The following is a 20,602-nucleotide window of genomic DNA, read 5'->3' on the forward strand; positions in this document are numbered from 1 at the left end:
ATATAAGTTAAGTCGAAAAAGCGATCAGTTCACTTAAATGCTTCAGCTGATAAAAATCAACGAAGTTAAAATTTACTTAAAAATGAAAGACTATCCATTAATTTTTCCTAGCAAAAGGCATAGAAGTGATTATTGTTTTATGCCTCCATTTAGTCCTAGAATATCAAGGAAATTTTGTAGCTAATTGGGAGAGAGGAAAAATTGAGAAAGTGCATTTTTTTTCTCTCATTTTTGATTGATAGATTTACCCAAAACTTGAACATCGATTATCGGAGGTGACTTTAGAATCGACAAGAACGAATTACGCCGTCAGATCACGCGTTGATAATTTTTTTTGGTCACCATTTGTAATAAATATACTTTAAGAAACATACATTTCTTTAGTTGATAAACTAAATTTTGAAATTTGGGTACGCACGCAGTGTTTCCGCTACAAGCTTTAAGAGAAAGTAAAAATGCTTAAAATTAAAAAAAATAAACCTCATAATTTCTCCCTCATACAGAGAAAAGATAACATTTTTTTTTCAGTTTCAAAAAAAAAGGTCCATCAATTCTGGACCTTTCTTACACATAGGGAACTAATTATGGTTTAACATCCTGTGTTTCCCGCCAATCTCTAGGTGGCAGGTGTTCGTTCCCGAAATAAACCACTGCATGGCTACTACAGCTGTTTCCAAATTGTGATTCTTTTGTTTTTGTTTTATTTTACTTCTATCCCGGGGCAATAGTCGCTCGGCTGTTTTCCCGCCTTTTAGAATTTTTTTTTTTCTCACACTATTTCTTAATTAATTTTTTTTAAGCATTTATTTTATTTATTTATTTTTAAAGATAATACTGAATTACTAGTGGGAGTATTGACGTAGTTTCAAAATGTCGATAAAGAGTTTTATCTAGAAATTTGTACATATTTTGAGGTCGCCGAACTGAAATTGTGGTTTCAGAATATTCAGTTGTGTGAGAACAAATTATCTCAGGAAGCTCAAATTTTTTCTTAAATTTTATTCCTTTTTTTTAAGGGTCATTTCTGTGCATTATACCGTTCTACAACCTATACTTGTAAATGTTAAAAGTACAATTAAAATTCGAAGTTCAATTAAATTTAATTGTAAAAAGAGTAGTTTAAAGTAGTGTTTCGCCAGATTATTTATATACCTTGTTTCTTAATTAACTTCACCTACAAATTTTGTACATGTCGATCTTCTAACTTCGGACACCAAAAGCATGCCCTCAGAGTGTTAGATCGACTTGATGGAAGAATGTTTGACCAAAATAAGAACTACAGTAAATCTCTTTTTAATCTTCCCCTGAGTAGAAAAATGCGATTTTCAGAAAATGGTGTGTACATGCTCTTAAAAATAATATTTGAAAAACTAAAATTGGTCTAAAATCTCCAGCCTAGGGCAGTGATGGCGAACCTATGACCCACGGGTCAGACCCTGACCCGCACAAGCTTTTTCACTGACCCACAATTGCTAGGCAACCATTTGTTTGTTTAAGCGGGTTGATTTAGATTTTCTAATTGTGTGGATAATTTATATTCTATCTGCATTTTTTTTCAATCACGCATTGACACAAAAGCAATTTAAATGCTATCTATAACCTTATAGTTTGTTCATTACAGTTCTAAAACGCAAATAACGACAAATGCTTTTTGTAGTATTTGAAATAAAGCAAAAGTGTTTACAAAATATCAAATAAAATGTGTAATTTTACTCATATTTCGTTTGTTAAGAAAAAAATCGACAACCCAAAGCAAATAACCATATTTAGATTTTTCTTCAGATAAAACACACTTTTTAAAGGTTTTGTTCAGTTATGTTTGTACGAGGGTCGTTTGAAAAGTCCGTGCAAAGTCAGAGAGATAGCACCACTGGCGCGTATCGAGGTTATGTTTAGTTAGTAGCATCTCTTGGAAGAACACACACCAAGTTTCAGCCAGATCGGTCTATTTCTTTGTGTTTGGCATTCGTTTGAATCGAGGAAGTCGAGTGATTTTCAAAAAATGGACGAAAAAGAATTTCGTGTGTTGATTAAACACTACTTTATGAAAGGCAAAACGCCTCAGGAGACTAAAGAGAAGCTTGATAAACATTATGGTGACTCTGCACCTTCGATTAGAACAGTTTATAAGTGGTTTCAAAATTTTCGGAGTGGCCATATGGGCACAAGTGACGCTGAACGTTCTGGACGCCCTGTTGAGGTTACTATTCCAGAAATCATTGATAAAATCCATGATATGGTGATGGATGACAGAAGAGTGAAGGTGCGTGAGATTGCTAGTGCTGTGGGAATCTCGAATGAACGGGTACATAATATTTTGCATCAACATTTGGACATGACAAAGCTATCCGCAAGATGGGTGCCGCGATTGCTCACGCTTGACCAAAAACGAAATCGTGTGAAGTGTTGCAAGGACGGTTTGCAGCTGTTCCAGAAGAATCCGCAGGACTTTAAGCGTCGTTTCGTCACTGTGGATGAAACATGGATACATCACTACACTCCTGAGACCAAAGAACAATCTAAACAATGGGTTACCAAGGGGGGATCTGCGCCAAAAAAGGCGAAGACCGTTCCTTCGGCCGGAAAGATTATGGCGACTGTCTTTTGGGATTCGCAAGGAATAATCCTCATCGACTATTTGGAAAAGGGTAAAACTATTACAGGTGCATATTATTCATCGTTATTGGACTGTTTGAAAACCGAGCTGCAGGAAAAACGCCCACGATTGGCCCAGAAAAAAGTCCTTTTCCATCACGACAACGCACCAGCTCACACCTCAGCAGTTGTGGTCGCAAAATTAATGGAAATAGGGTTCCAACTCGTTTCACATCCCCCCTATTCTCCAGACTTGGCTCCCTCGGACTACTATTTGTTCCCCAATATGAAGAAATGGCTGGCGGGAAAAAGATTTTATTCAAACGAGGAGGTGATTGCAGAAACGAATGGCTATTTTTAGACTTGGACAAATCCTATTATTCGGAAGGGATCAACAAACTAGAGCAGCGTTGGACGAAGTGTATAAGCCTAAAAGGAGACTATGTTGAAAAATAAAAAAGGTTTAGCCCAAAAAATTAAGTAGTTTTTATTTTTGCACGGACTTTTCAAACGACCCTCGTAGAAAGAGACTTCCATAGCATTTGTTTCGTCCCGTTTTACCCCGTTAAGCCAACTGAATTTTAAAGATGTTTAGTTTTGAAAATATTCAGTTTAAAATTTTTAAACTTAGCTCTTGTGCAAATGGGATTAGTGACCCAAGAGCTAGTACTACGCCCACTTCTCAAAAAGGTTCGCCATCCCTGTCCTAGGCTATAGTTTGCTCTCTTTTAATATAAGTCATAATTGTTGAGTATTGTTCATCGTTTTTGGTGACTGCTTCATTAATCTAAACAGATTAAAGAATATACTGCCAATTTCAGTCATTATTTTTTATTTTTTGCCAAGCCTAGATCCTTGGGTTATATATAAAAGAGTAATTCACGCTTCTTATCACAGATTTACATTCCCTAATCTGTTGTGACATGGCCTGTGCTAAGAGATAAATCACATTTACTGAGAAAAACGTTAAAAATATGAGATAAAATTTGCATTTTTTTTTTAATCAACAGTTGTCATTCAAGAGTCAACGTCTTTGTTCTTTGTTACTGCTTATAATTCAGGATATTAAAGTTGAAAGTGATTATTAATTTTGACGCTTAATACACCGAACAAAAAAAGCAGGAATATTTCAACCGTTGAAAATATATTTGGTCATTAAAATATCGAAAAAAGCAGATATATTATGTTTTCTCCTTTCGTTTTCTGTACCTGAATACTATTAAATGTTTTATTGCTACTAAAATAATTTTAATATTATCTTCCTAGGATCTGGTGTTTTTCGATTCCTTTTTTTGTTTTTTTTCAACTTTCATTTAGACTGGAGCATCTTTTATGTTTATTGTTAATGTAATAAAAAATCTAAAAACCTTTTTCCGTCCATTCTTTTCCTGTGACAGTTTTACATCTCCAAGTCGGATTTTTTTAGTCCAGCTAGTCTTTGGCAAGTACATTTATAGTGTTGAAAATAATGACAATAATAATAATAATGTAAATATATGTAAGACGGTTTTCGAAACAGATTTTATTATTCTGTAAACAATAATTAAATTACTAGTTATATTTCACAGTCGTTAAACACAATAAAACACTAACGTAAACACTCTCAAATGACGCTAAACCTTCCTAGACTATAACCTAACATTCAGGCAGTATGGCGTTTTTCGTCAGCCCCCTCTGATGGCAGTTTTACATACACTCAACATAAAAAAAAACCGGACACTTAATATTTTTTATATTAAATGTTAATTATCAGTAATGTGTGTTTTTGTGGGTAATCTGGTTATTACAGAGAAGGAAGGGTCTAAGTCCATTGAACTAATCCCTTCAGGATTAGTAGGGCACGAGATAAGACTCAGATGTGGCTTATTTGTCTTGGGGCTGCTTTACCTGACGGAACTCTTCTAAACTGTAAGTAGGTTTTCGCACCTTTAGAGATCTTTAATTTATTAACCGCGCCTTTCTGTCATTAATAGACGTGATTTTTTTATTTTGGTTCAGAATAATGGTTCTTTCGAATGTAGACGTAGCCCGAGCTGATGCCTTGGCAAGAGAAGGCCGGAGCGTCCGATCTATCGCAGAAACCCTTGGAGTAGCGAAGTCCGCTAATGTTGCACTCCGGCGTTTCCGGGAGACTGGCAGTTATGAACGGAGGACTGGCAGTGGCCGACCAAGGGCCACAACTGAAGTTGACGATCGATTTATCACGCTCTCAGTATTGAGAGACCGCCATTTAACTGCTCCTGAGGTTCGGGACAGGCTTCAAGTGGCGCGAAATACGCGTGTTAGCTCGGACACAGTACGGCGGAGACTGAGGGAGCGTGGACTTGAAGCAAGGCGCCCCGCGACAGGGCCCCAACACCAAGAAAGGCGATTATTTGCCGACCAGCATTTTCATTGGACTGTAGAGCAATGGGGAACAGTTTTATTCACAGATGAGTCTCGCTTTGGTCTATACCACTCAGACGATCGAGACAGAGTATGGAGACGATCAGGGGAGCGATTTGCTCAATGTACTTTTCGCGAGTCACGACCTTTCGAAAGGAGATCAGTTATGGTTTGGGGTGGAATCAATTTCCACGCCCGTACTGAACTGATTTTCATTGATAATGGGGGCTCTGACTGCTCGGAGGTACATTGAGGAAGTGCTCCTAGAGGCTGTGACCCCGTTGGCTCCATTTATTGGTGACCAATTCATTTTGATGCAGGGTAATGCTCGTTCACATACCGCCAGAATTGTTACCGAATACTTGGAGCAAGTGGGAATCACAGTTCTGGACTGGCCTGCACGAACTTCCGATATGAATCCCATAGAACATTTATGGGATAATTTAGGAAGGCGTGTTAGACATCGTCATCCTCCTCCTAGTGACTTAAATCAGCTCCATATTGCTCTTCGTGAAGAATGGGAAGCTCTGCCGGTGGAGTACGTCCAAAATTTAATTTCTTCTATGCCTGACAGGATTAGGGCCCTTCGCCGTAGAAGAGGGAGAAATACCCGCTATTAGAAGAACATCCCTTGTCAGAAAACCTGATAAAAATGAAGAATAAAGTTTAAAAAAAAATGTGTTAATTTCTTATTTTTTCTTTATTTTATAATTTTGTGTTAATAATTAATAAAAATTAGTCATTTGTGGCAGATTTTGTGTAAATAACTTATAAATAAACCAATTCTTACCATAAATTAAAAAGATTAGCGTATTTAACAAAATTATGAGACCAAATCTGAGTGTCCGGTTTTTTTTGCTGTTGAGTGTATATGTAAGACGGTTTTCGAAACAGATTTTATTATTCTGTAAAGAATAATTAAATTACTAGTTATATTTCACCGTCGTTAAACACAATAAAACACTAACGTAAACACTCTCAAATGACGCTAAACCTTCCTAGACTATAACCTAACATTAAGGCAGTATGGCGTTTTTCGTCAGCCCCCTCTGATGGCAGTTTTACATATATTGTAGGATTCGTTCGAGTACTTTAATTCTAAATTATAAATTTTGTTCTAGCGATTAATTTTTCTAAAATAAAGCTACTATTGCGGTTATAATAGGGACTTTATAATTTTTCACAATTCTCTCTCCATTTTACGAAATCAAATTCATAGAATTTCTAAAAAAAATTCATTCATTTTATTTTTATGTTAATTTTATTGCAACTGTTTATTAGCGATTAGACATTTTACAACGAGGAGCCTAAGTAACATGAACAAATTTACTGATTTTCTCATCGGTTTTTAAGAAAAATTTACAAGATTACTACACTTTTCACTAGAGTATGAGAAAGTAAAAAATAATTTTTCGAAAATAATCATCTTTATTTATTATTTATTTATAATTACTGAAAATATTCTGATAACATTTGCGTTAATATTGTACGAATAAAATAAAAGATAAAAATAATAATATGAGTAAGCGGTTCTTCTCCATTATGTCAACACCTATCTTTTTATTATAAGTTGCGTCATAATGTTGACTCAGAATGAATTGACTCATTGGTAATCCTTAGGGTATAGACACTCTGGAATTGATTAAGGTTTCATTTTGTTTGCTTTCTATCTTTTAAGCATTATGACAAACATACATCTTAAACGCCCACATAGACGCTACAAATTGGGGTGGAAGAAATTTCAAAAAATAAAGCAACATTACCAACGGGTTTTCTTTAACGAAAATAATTGCTTTTCATTTTCTGATTCTTAATAAAAAATAATGAAGTATCACTTACATATTCGTCCCAATCTTTTCTTTATAAGTATTTTTATTTTTTGTTGAATATTTCTCCAGTCTGACTGTCGGTCTACTATAAAAGAAGTTTTATGCTGACACTTTATAGTCACGTTTTTGTACAGATGAATTTTTTTTCTTCTTATATATTTTAAATATGAAGTATGACGGTAAAATACAAAGGATATTTTAAGTTTATTTGTATGTATAAGTATGTTAAAGCTATAATGGTTTTCATCACCACATGAAGAAACAAATATTTCATTTACCCTATGGGAATGATCAGTTATTCCTATTTATACTACATTATTTTGTATTTTATTTTATTTTAATATTTTTTATTGAACACTAAATAATAGCATTTAATCCTAACCTATCAATGCCCCGTCATTCCGATCTACGATCTATCTTGCTATCTATGTCTCCAAAGTGGTTTCTCTCTCTGGTAAAATTTATAAACTTTATCTTTCCAAGTAGAACTTAGTAATTCTTCATTCCAAAAACTTTTAGAGCATTCCTCTACGAGGGTCGTTTGAAAAGTCCGTGCAAAGTCAGAGAGATAGCACCACTGGCGCCTATCGAGGTTATGTTTAGTTAGTAGCATCTCTTGGAAGAACACACACCAAGTTTCAGCCAGATCGGTCCATTTCTTTGTGTTTGGCATTCGTTTGAATCGAGGAAGTCGAGTGATTTTCAAAAAATGGACGAAAAAGAATTTCGTGTGTTGATTAAACACTACTTTATGAAAGGCAAAACGCCTCAGGAGACTAAAGAGAAGCTTGATAAACATTATGGTGACACTGCACCTTCGATTAGAACAGTTTATAAGTGGTTTCAAAATTTTCGGAGTGGCCATATGGGCACAAGTGACGCTGAACGTTCTGGACGCCCTCCAGAAATCATTGATAAAATCCATGATATGGTGATAGATGACAGAAGAGTGAAGGTACGTGAGATTGCTAGTGCTGTGGGCATCTCGAATGAACGGGTACATAATATTTTGCATCAACATTTGGACATGACAAAGCTATCCGCAAGATGGGTGCCGCGATTGCTCACGCTTGACCAAAAACGAAATCGAGTGAAGTGTTGCAAGGACGATTTGCAGCTGTTCCAGAAGAATCCGCAGGACTTTAAGCGTCGTTTCGTCACTGTGGATGAAACATGGATACATCACTACACTCCTGAGACCAAAGAACAATCTAAACAATGGGTTACCAATAGAGAATCTGCGCCAAAAAAAGCGAAGACCGTTCCTTAGGCCGGAAAGATTATGGCGACTGTCTTTTGGGATTCGCAAGGAATAATCCTCATCGACTATCTGGAAAAGGGTAAAACTATTACAGGTGCATATTATTCATCGTTATTGAACCGTTTGAAAACCGAGCTGCAAGAAAAACGCCCACGATTGGCCCACAAAAAAGTCCTTTTCCATCACGACAACGCACCAGCTCACACCTCAGCAGTTGTGGTCGCAAAATTAATGGAAATAGGGTTCCAACTCGTTTCACATCCCCCCTATTCTCCAGACTTGGCTCCCTCGGACTACTATTTGTTCCCCAATATGAAGAAATGGCTGGCGGGAAAAAATTTTTATTCAAACGAGGAAGTGATTGCAGAAACGAATGGCTATTTTTCAAACTTGGACAAATCCTATTATTCGGAAGGGATCAACAAACTAGAGCAGCGTTGGACGAAGTGTATAAGCCTAAAAGGAGACTATGTTGAAAAATAAAAAAGGTTTACCCCAAAAAATTAAGTAGTTTTTATTTTTGCACGGACTTTTTAAACGACCCTCGTATCTACGAAACGTTATAAATAACAGCCAACTTCTAGGTGTTTTTAAAACCAAATCAAGGACAACCGATATGATTCCATACTGAACCCTCAAAAGTATATCTTTATACTTATATTTTCTTTTACGAAAATTCCCCAGCAAACACATTTGGGATACTTCCGGGTTTTTAACACCTCAGTACACTAACTGTTCCATCAATGGATCTTGTTACTGCATTAATTTTGCAAGTTTTAGTCTGTTGATGGCAAAAATCTACATCATTTAACGTCATAAGTTAGTTTTGTTCTTGGTCAAACTATAAGTGAATACTTAATTCGTATGTAACAGTAAAAAAAAGTGTAATAGTAAATATTAAATTCATGTGCTTTAAAAAAAATGCAATGTAGACCTACATCAATGCAATTATTTAAGAAAAAAATGTAATATAGACCTACATCAATGCAATTATTTAAGAAAAAAAAGGTAACGTAGACGTACATCAATGCAATTATTTAAGAAAAAAATGTAATGTAGACCTACATCAATGCAATTATTTAAGAAAAAAAATGTAACGTAGACGTACATCAATGCAATTATTTAAGAAAAAAATGTAATATAGACCTACATCAATGCAATTATTTAAGAAAAAAAATGTAACGTAGACGTACATCAATGCAATTATTTAAGAAAAAAATGTAATATAGACCTACATCAATGCAATTATTTAAGAAAAAAAATGTAACGTAGACGTACATCAATGCAATTATTTAAGAAAAAAATGTAATGTAGACCTACATCAATGCAATTATTTAAGAAAAAAAATGTAACGTAGACGTACATCAATGCAATTATTTAAGAAAAAAATGTAATATAGACCTACATCAATGCAATTATTTAAGAAAAAAAATGTAACGTAGACGTACATCAATGCAATTATTTAAGAAAAAAATGTAATGTAGACCTACATCAATGCAATTATTTAAGAAAAAAAATGTAACGTAGACGTACATCAATGCAATTATTTAAGAAAAAAATGTAATGTAGACCTACATCAATGCAATTATTTAAGAAAAAAAATGTAACGTAGACGTACATCAATGCAATTATTTAAGAAAAAAATGTAATATAGACCTACATCAATGCAATTATTTAAGAAAAAAAATGTAACGTAGACGTACATCAATGCAATTATTTAAGAAAAAAATGTAATATAGACCTACATAAATGCAATTATTTAAGAAAAAAAATGTAACGTAGACGTACATCAATGCAATTATTTAAGAAAAAAATGTAATATAGACGTACATCAATGCAATTATTTAAGAAAAAAAATGTAACGTAGACGTACATCAATGCAATTATTTAAGAAAAAAATGTAATATAGACGTACATCAATGCAATTATTTAAGAAAAAAAATGTAACGTAGACGTACATCAATGCAATTATTTAAGAAAAAAAATGTAACGTAGACGTACATCAATGCAATTATTTAAGAAAAAAAATGTAACGTAGACGTACATCAATGCAATTATTTAAGAAAAAAATGTAATGTAGACCTACATCAATGCAATTATTTAAGAAAAAAAATGTAACGTAGACGTACATCAATGCAATTATTTAAGAAAAAAAATGTAACGTAGACGTACATCAATGCAATTATTTAAGAAAAAAATGTAATGTAGACCTACATCAGTGCAATTACTTAGGAAATTCCAGCTGTAAAACAATATAAACTCAATACATCTGTACAGAGTAGTTTAAATTAGATTTGATTCCGCGGGTGTCACGTGAGTCTCAGCCTTTAGTGCCGCGATTCTGGAGATGTTTGGTGGCCAACTAGCATCTCTCTTGATCTTGATTGTCTTTCTGTTAAACCAAGGCAATGCTATCCGTAACTAACCCTTTGCAATGCATATAGCTTACTCAGTTTGCAACGGCTTTGACAAAGAGGCTGTAATCTCCTATCTGACCATTGTTGGTCTTGTTGGAGTTATATATTTTACCGTAATTGCTTCGACTATTTTTTTTTTTATTTTTAATGTAAGGTTATTGGCGCTCGGAGCTTTTTTCAGTGCACTGCCGGCCTCCGGACAGTGTTCTCTGTCCATCACCGGACAGTGAGCTGTAAGAAGCTTCTAGGAAGAGAAAATCCTAAGGCTCAGCATCTGGATTCGAACCTGGGGACCTCCGCGTGGGAGTCCAGTACGCTAACCGCATAGCTAATCCCTTCCCTCTGCTTGGACTATTGTGTGTCCAAATTGTTATTCCTTAGTTAGCGTCTTATTACACTTTAGTCCTAAACACACCAGACAATGTGTTACCAAAACTCATCCAGAGAGGCGCCACGATAGCCGAGCGGTTAGAGGCGAGACCTGCAAAGGTAATATGTATTGTGGTACTGGGTTCGATTCCCCGGTCTTTCGGCCTTGGATTTTATTTAATGGTTAATAAAAGAAATTTACAGTAAAGTATGTTTGCTAGTCGCCTCCGTCCACGACACCTAATTGGTAGTTGGAGGTTAAGCCCCGCCTGAAAAAATAGGCGATTACTTTACTACTCATCCAGAGCTGTCACTCAGGATATCTCTATGTGAATTACAATTCGGTAATTGATTATCCTTCTATTTTATCCCAACAGCACACAAATAGTGCAACTAGCTCTGTCTAGAGGTCTACGGCCAGTTTTTTTAAAGGCTTACCGAGGATATCATGCCTCGGGTGAGCACCGTACATCCCTCTTACTCCCTTCTCTCTTAGAATCAATCGAGAACCTCACAGAGTCGAAAGCTTTTAAAAGAATAATCGATATTCACGAAAGAAATACTTATTTTCAAATGTTTAATCGATTTATAAATAGTAAACTAACCATCGAACAAATTGAAGGAAATAACATTGACTGAGAAAATGTTTTACCATTTGAACTGAAGCGATTGTTTCCCCATATCGATCCAAACATCATGGGATCCCCAGTAGAGGGGTGTCACACTTGAAAAGAATTATCGCTTTTTTTCTTTTTTTTTTTACACTTAACAACGTCTAATAAACACACTTCCTACATTGCTTGGCATATCCGGTAAACTATTCATCTATAAATACATTCTTCCTGTTTGGGGATGGCATCCAACTTATCCATTAGTCCATAACAACGACCGTTTAAATGACCCTTTCTTATCACACTTTCTAAACATCATCGATCCCTCGCCAGTATTTTGGATAACCGTTAAAAGGGGCGGAGTATATAATACGCCTAAGTGAGCGGGGCGAACAACCATTTAGGGGACACATTGAATGGGCTTAAGGGTAACGTTGAAACTGGTAGGTATAGTATTCCCATAGGGGTGCCAGTTTAATGTTAACATTTCTCTCATCCCCCTACACCTGCAACAATACACAATAGCTGAGCACCTGATATCTGTTTAAACAAAAAACAAGTGCCATTATTCTGTTTTATTGTCATCTAGAACAAGTGCATCTTATATTGTTCTTAAAATAATTAAAAAATAAAAAAGTCTATTATTATCCTATTTAATTATTATAAAGTTTATTTTAGACAATTAATTCTTCACTTTCTCTTACTCCTAGTAGATTAGATTAGATTAGGGCGGCCTCAAGGCCTACGCCACTGCGACCCCTTTGGATCTATTGTGGCTCCCCTCACTCTAAAGCTCACCCTCCAGACCTGCCTTTTTAATCAGACTGTTAATGCTGGAGAGCGACTCCTTGGGTAAAGCTCCTCAGGCCTTGGTTTTTCCTCCCCGAGAAGTAACATCCATAGCCACACGAGCCCCTCACACTGACACAAAACCAGTGCAGTACCATTTCCTCTTCTTCCTGACAGAACCTACAAAGGTTATCTTCTGCCAGGCCCATGCGATGCATGTATTTTCTGAGCCTGCAGTGGCCAGTTAATAGGCCTACAATTATCCTTATAGCCCCACGGCCTTGACGGATTTATTCTGCGGTCAGCCACGGCGAATAGCCTCTGATGAACTCCTTCGCCTGTCTCTGCCCAGTGGTGGCGAGCCACCACTCCTGAGCCCTACTCTGCACCCATAAATTAATGGCCGCAGACTTCAACACATTTCGAACCCCCAAAGCAGGGCTCCGGGCCAACGAAGTGTCCCGCAGAGCCTTCCCGGGCCAATAAATCTGCCATTTCGTTCCCCTTGTGTCCTGAATGACCAGGTACCCAAACTAGAAAGACCTTATTCTGGTCAATAATTTCCTTCAGGGCACCCAGACAGTCCCAAACCAGCCTTGAGTTAACCTGGTAGAAACTAATTGCCCGCAGCCTGGCTATCCGAGAAAATTACGACCTAAGAATTAATAATTCCTCGCCCTTTAATCTCGGTAGCGCAAAACTTAATTGCAGCTAGCTCAGCCTGAAAAACTATAGCTAGTTTTCCTAGGCTAACCGAAAAGCTACATTTCGGCTTCGCCCCGTACACTCCCGCTCCTACGCCCTCCTCCATCTTGGAGCCATCTGTGTACCACACAGATATCTAATCTAATCTACTCCTAGTAGAAGGAAGTCATGTAATCGTGCCAAATTTTGCAGAAAAAAAAAACAAATTTAAGCTCATGTTTTGTACTGAGTGAGAACAAAACACAAAAAATATGAACTATGTTTCAATTTCCTACTGTAATTCAGCACGATTAAAAGTGCTACACAATTAAATATAAAATTTCTCTAATTGCTCAAATTTCCTCTTAACTTGGCAAAAATAATTGCTTTTAACTGCTCGTCCGTGGTGTTACTACTTTTTGTAAACAGTTGTCTATATTTCTTAAACTATTACAGCTACAGCAATTTTAATAAGCTCATTAGAAAGAAGGTTAAATTTCCTTTTAAATAAGCTAATTTATATTTCAAAATAATGATATCAAGTATTTCACTTAGTGGCCCAAACAAAAGAAATGGCAAGTTCCTAATTTTTTCCAAAAACTTTTTCATTTTTCTCAAAAATATTAAATTTGTAAAAAAGTGCACTATTCATGAAAAACATCTACATACAATCACCTTTCGAAAGGTATACAATGCATAGGGGTTATTTTAAAAATTGATGCAGAAATCTGTGATTAATTGCAAAAAAGTAAGCCTCAAAACAGCGTCGGCGTTATGAAAGGAATTCACCTACCATAAGAATATAATTGATCAGAATTATCAAATCCAGTACGATTTTTTTGCGAACGTGTAATTTAATTTTCTGAGCAAATGATGCCCAGAATCGCCTCCTGAAGTTACGGTAGTCTTATGCTGAACACCCTGTATATCCCAGTTGTTGTTGTTGTTGTTGTATGTAGCGCTACAGCCCAGGGTGGGCCTTGGCTTCCTTAATAATGCCTTTCCATACATCTCTATCCTTGGCCTTTTCTTTCCACCTGCGGACGGAAAGTGTTCTTAGGTCATCCTCAACATCTTGAAGCCATCTTCTTCGTGGGCGCCCTTTTCTTCTCGTGCCATATACGTCCCCGTACAACATTTGCTTGGGCATTCTATCGTCCTGCATCCTCTCCACATGGCCCAGCCACTCAATACGTCGGATTTTGATAAATTGAACGACACTGACATCCTGGTATAGCTCGCACAGCTCACTATTTTTACGGATTCTCCAGTTGCCTGACTCACTGTCTAACACAGGTCCGTATATTCTTCTTAGCATTTTCCGTTCAAATATCCTGAGGCTGTTTTCCATTGCAGCAGTAAGGGTCCACGTCTCTGCCCCATAGGTTAGCACCGGCCTTATTAAAGTCTTATATATCCTAGCCTTAGTAGTCCGGGATAAGTCGGGCGTTTTAAAAAATTTTCGGTTGGCAAAAAATGCGCGGTTGGCCGTCATGATTCTTTTGCTTACTTCCATTGAAATTTTATTTTCCTCATTTATTTCAGACCCTAGGTAAGTGAAGCTTTTAACGCGCTCAAAAATGTACCCATGTGCCGCGAAACTAGCGGTGTTATCACCTAAAGTGCACAAATACTTTGTTTTTTGTTCGTTTATTCGCAGGCCCATCCTTTTGCTTTCCGTGTCAAGCTCCAACAGCATTTCCTTGAGCGTCCCACTATTTCGCGCGATCAAACATACATCGTCCGCATAAGCACAGATTTGTCTGGATGAGCGTAGTATGTTGCCAGTAGGGTTTAACTTCAGCATGACTTTATGGAGGACGAGGTTAAATAGCGTGGCTGAGAGCGCGTCGCCCTGTCTCACTCCAGTCGTTACTGGGAACTCCCGACTCAGGCCACCGCCGATAAGCACTTTAGCACTATTGTCTAACGTCATTTTAATGAGCCTAACTAGTTTGCAGGGAAAGTCAAATTCGCGTAGAGCTTCAATCATCTTATTTCTATTGACACTATCGAATGCCTGGCGATAGTCCACAAAGAGAATGTGTAACCCGATTTTGTACTCCCAACCTTCTCGAGCAATTGTCTTACAACGTATATCCCAGTAGTGATGTATTTTATTATCTCACATGTAATTTACAAACTTAAAAATTGAGAGGCGAAAGGGCCTCTATTCAATCTAAATCCGGCCCTGGCTGTGAGAGAAGGATTATTCCGTTTGAATTTCCCAACCGATTTTGAGAAAAATTGTTAACGATTTACACTTAAATTGTAATCCTTGTATTGATTTTATAAGGGTTCAATTATTAGGTATTCAATTTTTTACTAATGCTTGCTGAAGAAAAAAGAGAGATGGCCTAAGTTAATCCCAGCTCTCTTCTAATCCTTAATCTCTACTTAAATTTAAATATTGACTAAGTATTCAAATGAAGCAATTAATTTCACTTTAATCATGAGCAGATTATCGATATCAATTCAACAACAGGCATCCTCTGTGTTATTTTGATTAAAATCATGACACTAACTGAACTTTAAAGTAATTAAAAAAATTCCTCACTAAAATGAAATGATAAGAACAATTAGATCTAGAATTTCCATGTCTATGAGAAATTATCAACTCTTCAATTGAATAAAAAAAAAAATTAACTGTAATAAAATGAAAAATTGAAAATGTACAAAGAAAAATTTTTATGGCATTTTCAATTTAAGGAAAAGGTATTCTTTGGTCCTATTATTTTTCCCCCTTAATACTCTTTGGATTATTTGTCCCAAATTTACAAAACGAAGAATAGCAACGGAAATGCGTGTTTTGAAAAGAAGAAATGCATGAGGTGCACAGACTCCAAAACCAGATGGTATTCATAAGTTCAATTTTAGTTTATTCATTTTTTTTTTAATTTTACTTTTAAAAATTAAAATAATTTGTTTTCACCTTAAATTCGCAGGTTATTAATCGTTCAAAATTGAACACTAAAGGCGAAAAATAATAATCAAAACAAAAGTATACTCCCAAAAAAAACCTTTATTCAGTCTTATTTAAACAAAAATATATACATGAAATTATGCAAAAAGAATATTCTTTAAATTCACTTTTAAAATTAATACAATTTGTAAATGAAAAACAAATCCTTAATACTAATTTATAAAATTTTAATCTAATACACTTAATAGAATACTGTCTTTTAAAAACTATGAGAAAATCTGTCTGTAATAAAACATATGGAAAATAACTATAATTCTACTTCTAAAATAGAAATCTAAATATCATCATTAATTACCATCTTAAATAAAAAATATTCTTAACTAAATAAAGCTGACACCACATTATGAATGTTCATAAAGATTTAAAAGAGAATTTTTGTCCTAAAATCTAATTAAAGCTTATTTATATCACAGATAAAACATGTTCTTACATAACTAAATATAAATTTGTATCTTCTATAAAGTCTAAATTATTGTAATAAAGACATACTGAGAATTATATGAGATTTCTTCTAAAGATTAAAGAAAAAACTAACACTAAATATGGCTTTTATAAACTAATGAAAGACTTGCGGGCACAAATAATATAGATCGTAAACAAAAATTAGCGACTTAACTTCTAAAAGCACGTATCGGCCTGTGTGGAAGACAGATGAATTTTTTTCTTGAAGTAATATAAAATATTTTCTTTAAAGTTGTGAATTTCTGCCATTATCATCTTCTTCTTCAGTGTTGTTACTTATTTGTTGTTCAGGTACTAAAAGTGCCTCAAATTCTCGCCAGTAATTGTTCAAATTTATTTTAGTTGTCTTGCCAATGCGACCGGTTAAGTTCGTCTTGTAATGCTGTTCACATAATAAAAGAAAAAAAAAGGTTAGAGTGTTGCCCCGTTTCGCTTTTTGATATAAAAAAATATAGAAATATTAATTGATAAAATGGACAAAAAAGAGAAAACACTTACAATTAGACGAAAAGTCCTTGAACTGAAAGCTAGTTGTACAGCGAACGATCTACAACACTTAGCCTGTTGGAAGCACATTTTGAACTGAGACGAGAATGACCTCGCTAATACCAGAACCGGTTATATATATATAACCTTCTCCCACTCTATTCTCTAAGTCAGAGGGAGTTTTTAGGTTTCCCCCTGTGACCACCTACAACTTATACTGGAAACCAAGCGTACACACCACCGTACGCGCAGCACCAGATTTCCCGCCAGCCCTTGGGGTATTTCGCGCCAAGAATACAACCTTACCTGTGGCCTAATACGTTACATCGTCTGCCCATACACCCCCTCTCTCATTGCCACTGCCTTCTATTATTGACCCACTCAAAAAAAAAAAAATAAATAAAGAAGGCCATATTATCCAAACATCTGTTTTTTCCCTTGCTGGCCCATCTTATTTATTATCATACAATCTTCTTCAAATCTTAGACAAACCTGATTTAGGGGGAAGAAGCCGAATAGAAATTCATTTTTTTTTTTTATTTTCCCTCCGCCTGCCAGTTTAATTTTAATCGAATCACGTTGGCGGATCAATTAGGAATCATTATTGAATCTTTAATTATAATTTTCATTGTTATAATAACAATTTAATTTAAAGCTAAGTACAAGAAGATTTCTTATCTTTATTAAAAGTTGTTATAGTTAATTCAAGTTTGTTTTTTTTAAATAATTTAAATTATTAGTAATACGAGTATTTTATTTATTTAAGGTGCATCTACATTTATGTTCATTGGCACCCGGAGCTTTTTCGTGCACAGCCGGTCTAAGAAAAGTGTTCTCTCGATGCAGACAACAATGTCAATCACCGGACAGTGAGCTGAAAGATGTTCCTAAGGACAGGAAATATAAGGTCCAGCAGCTGTATTTATTATTATTATTTAAGTACTTTCTCAATACTGAGGTATTCCTCAACCAAATATTTCTTTTAATGAATATGTATATATATTGCTTTTTGTGACCGTAAAAATATTATATTAAGGATTCAAATTGGCGACGATTCGGTCCAAATAAAAAACCAATAACTCTGTCTTTTCGGCAACGTTTCGACAAATATATTGCCCTAAAGAAGGCACTATATTTGTCGAAATGTTGGCAAAAAGATGAGTTGTTGTTTTTTATTTGGATTGATTCCTCGCCAATTTTGAATCCTTGATATTTCTTTTTATTATAGTACCAACTAGGATCTATCCTAATTATCCTTTTCTTTCAATATAAATTGTGGAGACTCTTTCGGATGCCATCGACCCACTTCTCCTTAGGGCTGCCTTTTCTTCTTCTTTACAGACTAGGGACACGGGGTCCCCAAACTTTTTTCACAGGGGGCCAGTTCACTGTCCCTCAGACCGCTGGAGGGCCGGACTATAAAACAAACTATTTTAAAGTAAAAATAGGGAACAAATAGAATATTTCAAATAAAAAACAAGTAGATTTAAATCACCAAACTGTCCAGTATTTCTGTGGGAATTATGGGCCTGCATTTGGCTAATGAGATGGTCCGGATTAGTTATAGTGCTTTGCCTTTCTTCCTACTTCTGGCTGTTATTTTACACTATTTTCGGAGCCATGACGCGTGCGTCCCGGGTCACCGGAAGTAGTACTGTACATGAGCGACGCAGCGTTTTGCGGCACAGCCACAAATATAGTGCTCCTCTCACTGGCCACCAATGAAAGAGATGCTCCCTCCGGAAGTGCGGCCAGGGCCGGATAAATGTCCTCAGGGAGCCGCATGTGGCCCGCGGGTCGTACTTTGGGGACTCCTGGTCTAGGATCTCCTTAGCCTTCCGTCTTTCGAAATAAAGTTTCCTTAAATTTCAAATTGTCTCCACAACCGGTATTTTTTTTTTTTTTTTTTTTGGGCGCATCAACAGCTGAGGTCATTAGCGCCCGGAGCTTTTTCCAGTGCACTGCCGGCCTCCGGACAGTGTTCTCTCGTTACAGACAACACTGTCCATCACCGGACAGTGAGCTGTAAGAAGCTCCTAGGAAGAGAAAATCTAAGGGTCAGCTGCTGGATTCGAACCCGGGACCTCCGTGTTGGAGTCCAGTATGCTAACCTCATAGCTAATCCCTTCCCTCACAACCGGTATTATTATAGCTACTGGGCTCAAATTCTTCTCAATTGTAGAGTAAAACGGTTTGTTTAATTTGATAAAATTCCATAGAATTCCTATCATTACGAAGCGAGTTATTGCGGTTCAATAATTGAATGAAATGAAGCTTCCTTAAATTTCAATTTCAATAATGCCATAGAATTCCTATCATTTAGAAGGACATGAAACTCATACTTTATTGTTAACATGTTTGTAACAAAAAAACAGTTACATGCTGGACTCAATAAAAAGCTCATTTATACACAATAAAAATAATTGTTACCACACAAATCACCAGCGTAAGCTTCAAAAATATTGTACTTATCCTAGTAATTTACACTACGGTTATATTGATTATTAGAACTAATAAAACTGAAGTATTACCTATTTATTAAACACTATTTCCACATAACGATTTGTAATGTTGGTTATTATATTTTTATAAAGTTATGTCCAAAAAAAAATGGCCAGACGCTAACCAAAAAAATGAATTACATTAAAATATTAATCTATTGCGCAAATAACCGAAACATAATATATAAAATCATTCAACAACAAAATAATTTAATGGCTAAATACAAAATATAAAGTGAATTACTGCAGTAATAAATCTGTTGCATTTTCACCAGCTGCTTAATTGTTGCATAAATTAAATGACATTATTTGCTTGTAAATTAGTCAAGAGCTGTAAATATTTTTTGTTTGTGTTGCATATTTATTTTAAAGCTACCTAAAAAGATGTCGTCATTCAGATTTTATTTTCAATGATTTAAATGAATAATCAATCTTTGTCTAATAAATAATCAATATTTATTTTGTTCGTTTATTTATTTTGTTTTTTACTTTAAGGGGCGCCAATTAGGAGGTCATTGAACCTTTTTTCGGTGCACTTTCTTTTTCTGGGGAACGTTTTTAGTGTTATACAACATTTTCTTTTTTATTTTTGCATATTAAAAATTATGACAACCAAAAGATATTTTCAGAAAAGAATTGCCTGTCGTTCATCTAACGTTTCTTTAAAATATTCGTAGGAGAGAGGCTAAAGCGCTGTTGGCTTCGATGGCATTGCTACCAGAGATTGTTTTCAAATCGGTACTAGGTGGCTATACTCTAAACCTGCGTTTCTCAACCTTTTTTTTTGGCTCGCGTACCACTTGGTAGTACATCTTGCTAAATTGTATCACTTCGTAAAAATGATTGTATTTCGTGAAATTTGTTATTGCGAGTGTGTTATTTTATTATTAAATAATGAATTCCAATTCCAATTCCAATTCCAATTCCAAAAAATAAAAAAAATAGCAAAAGAATGTAATCAATAGCCGCAAAAACAACACGAGCCGCGTTGTAAAGGTTAAAGCCGTTATTACGTTATATATTTTTTTGTAGATTAAATAATCAACTCCTTTTCTAATGACTCATATTGGGCAATGAGTCATATTTGTGTCACATCTGTAAATATAAAAAGAATTATATTTTTTGTTTTTGTTAATCATATTGCCCTAATTTACTTTAAATAATAACTATTGCGCATTTATTAATCATCAAACAAGAAAGAAATAAACATTAGTACTTTGTTTTTATTTT

At 35.4% G+C, this 20,602-nt stretch overlaps 2 long non-coding RNA genes across 4 annotated transcripts in view; one reads left to right on the forward strand and one right to left on the reverse strand.

Moving 5' to 3' along the window:
- LOC141457803 (uncharacterized) overlaps positions 1–20,602 on the forward strand; it is a 65,503-nt gene that overhangs the window by 36,563 nt on the left and 8,338 nt on the right. For 2 of the 3 annotated variants that reach the window (XR_012460559.1, XR_012460560.1), the window contains one exon: positions 17,638–19,831. This is a non-coding gene — a long non-coding RNA (uncharacterized lncRNA). Of the gene's footprint in view, positions 1–17,637; positions 19,832–20,602 lie in introns of those variants that run through there. The other variant, XR_012460561.1, reaches the window with a different exon arrangement.
- LOC141457802 (uncharacterized) lies at positions 16,149–17,647 on the reverse strand. The gene is made up of 2 exons (XR_012460558.1): positions 16,884–17,647; positions 16,149–16,767 (listed from the first exon to the last, which is right to left on the reverse strand). It is a non-coding gene; the product is annotated as an uncharacterized lncRNA (long non-coding RNA).

The sequence above is a fragment of the Rhodnius prolixus genome, unplaced genomic scaffold (genome assembly GCF_049639745.1).
Source record: "Rhodnius prolixus isolate KJV_2025 unplaced genomic scaffold, Rpr scaffold_5, whole genome shotgun sequence".
Lineage (NCBI taxonomy): Eukaryota > Metazoa > Arthropoda > Insecta > Hemiptera > Reduviidae > Rhodnius > Rhodnius prolixus.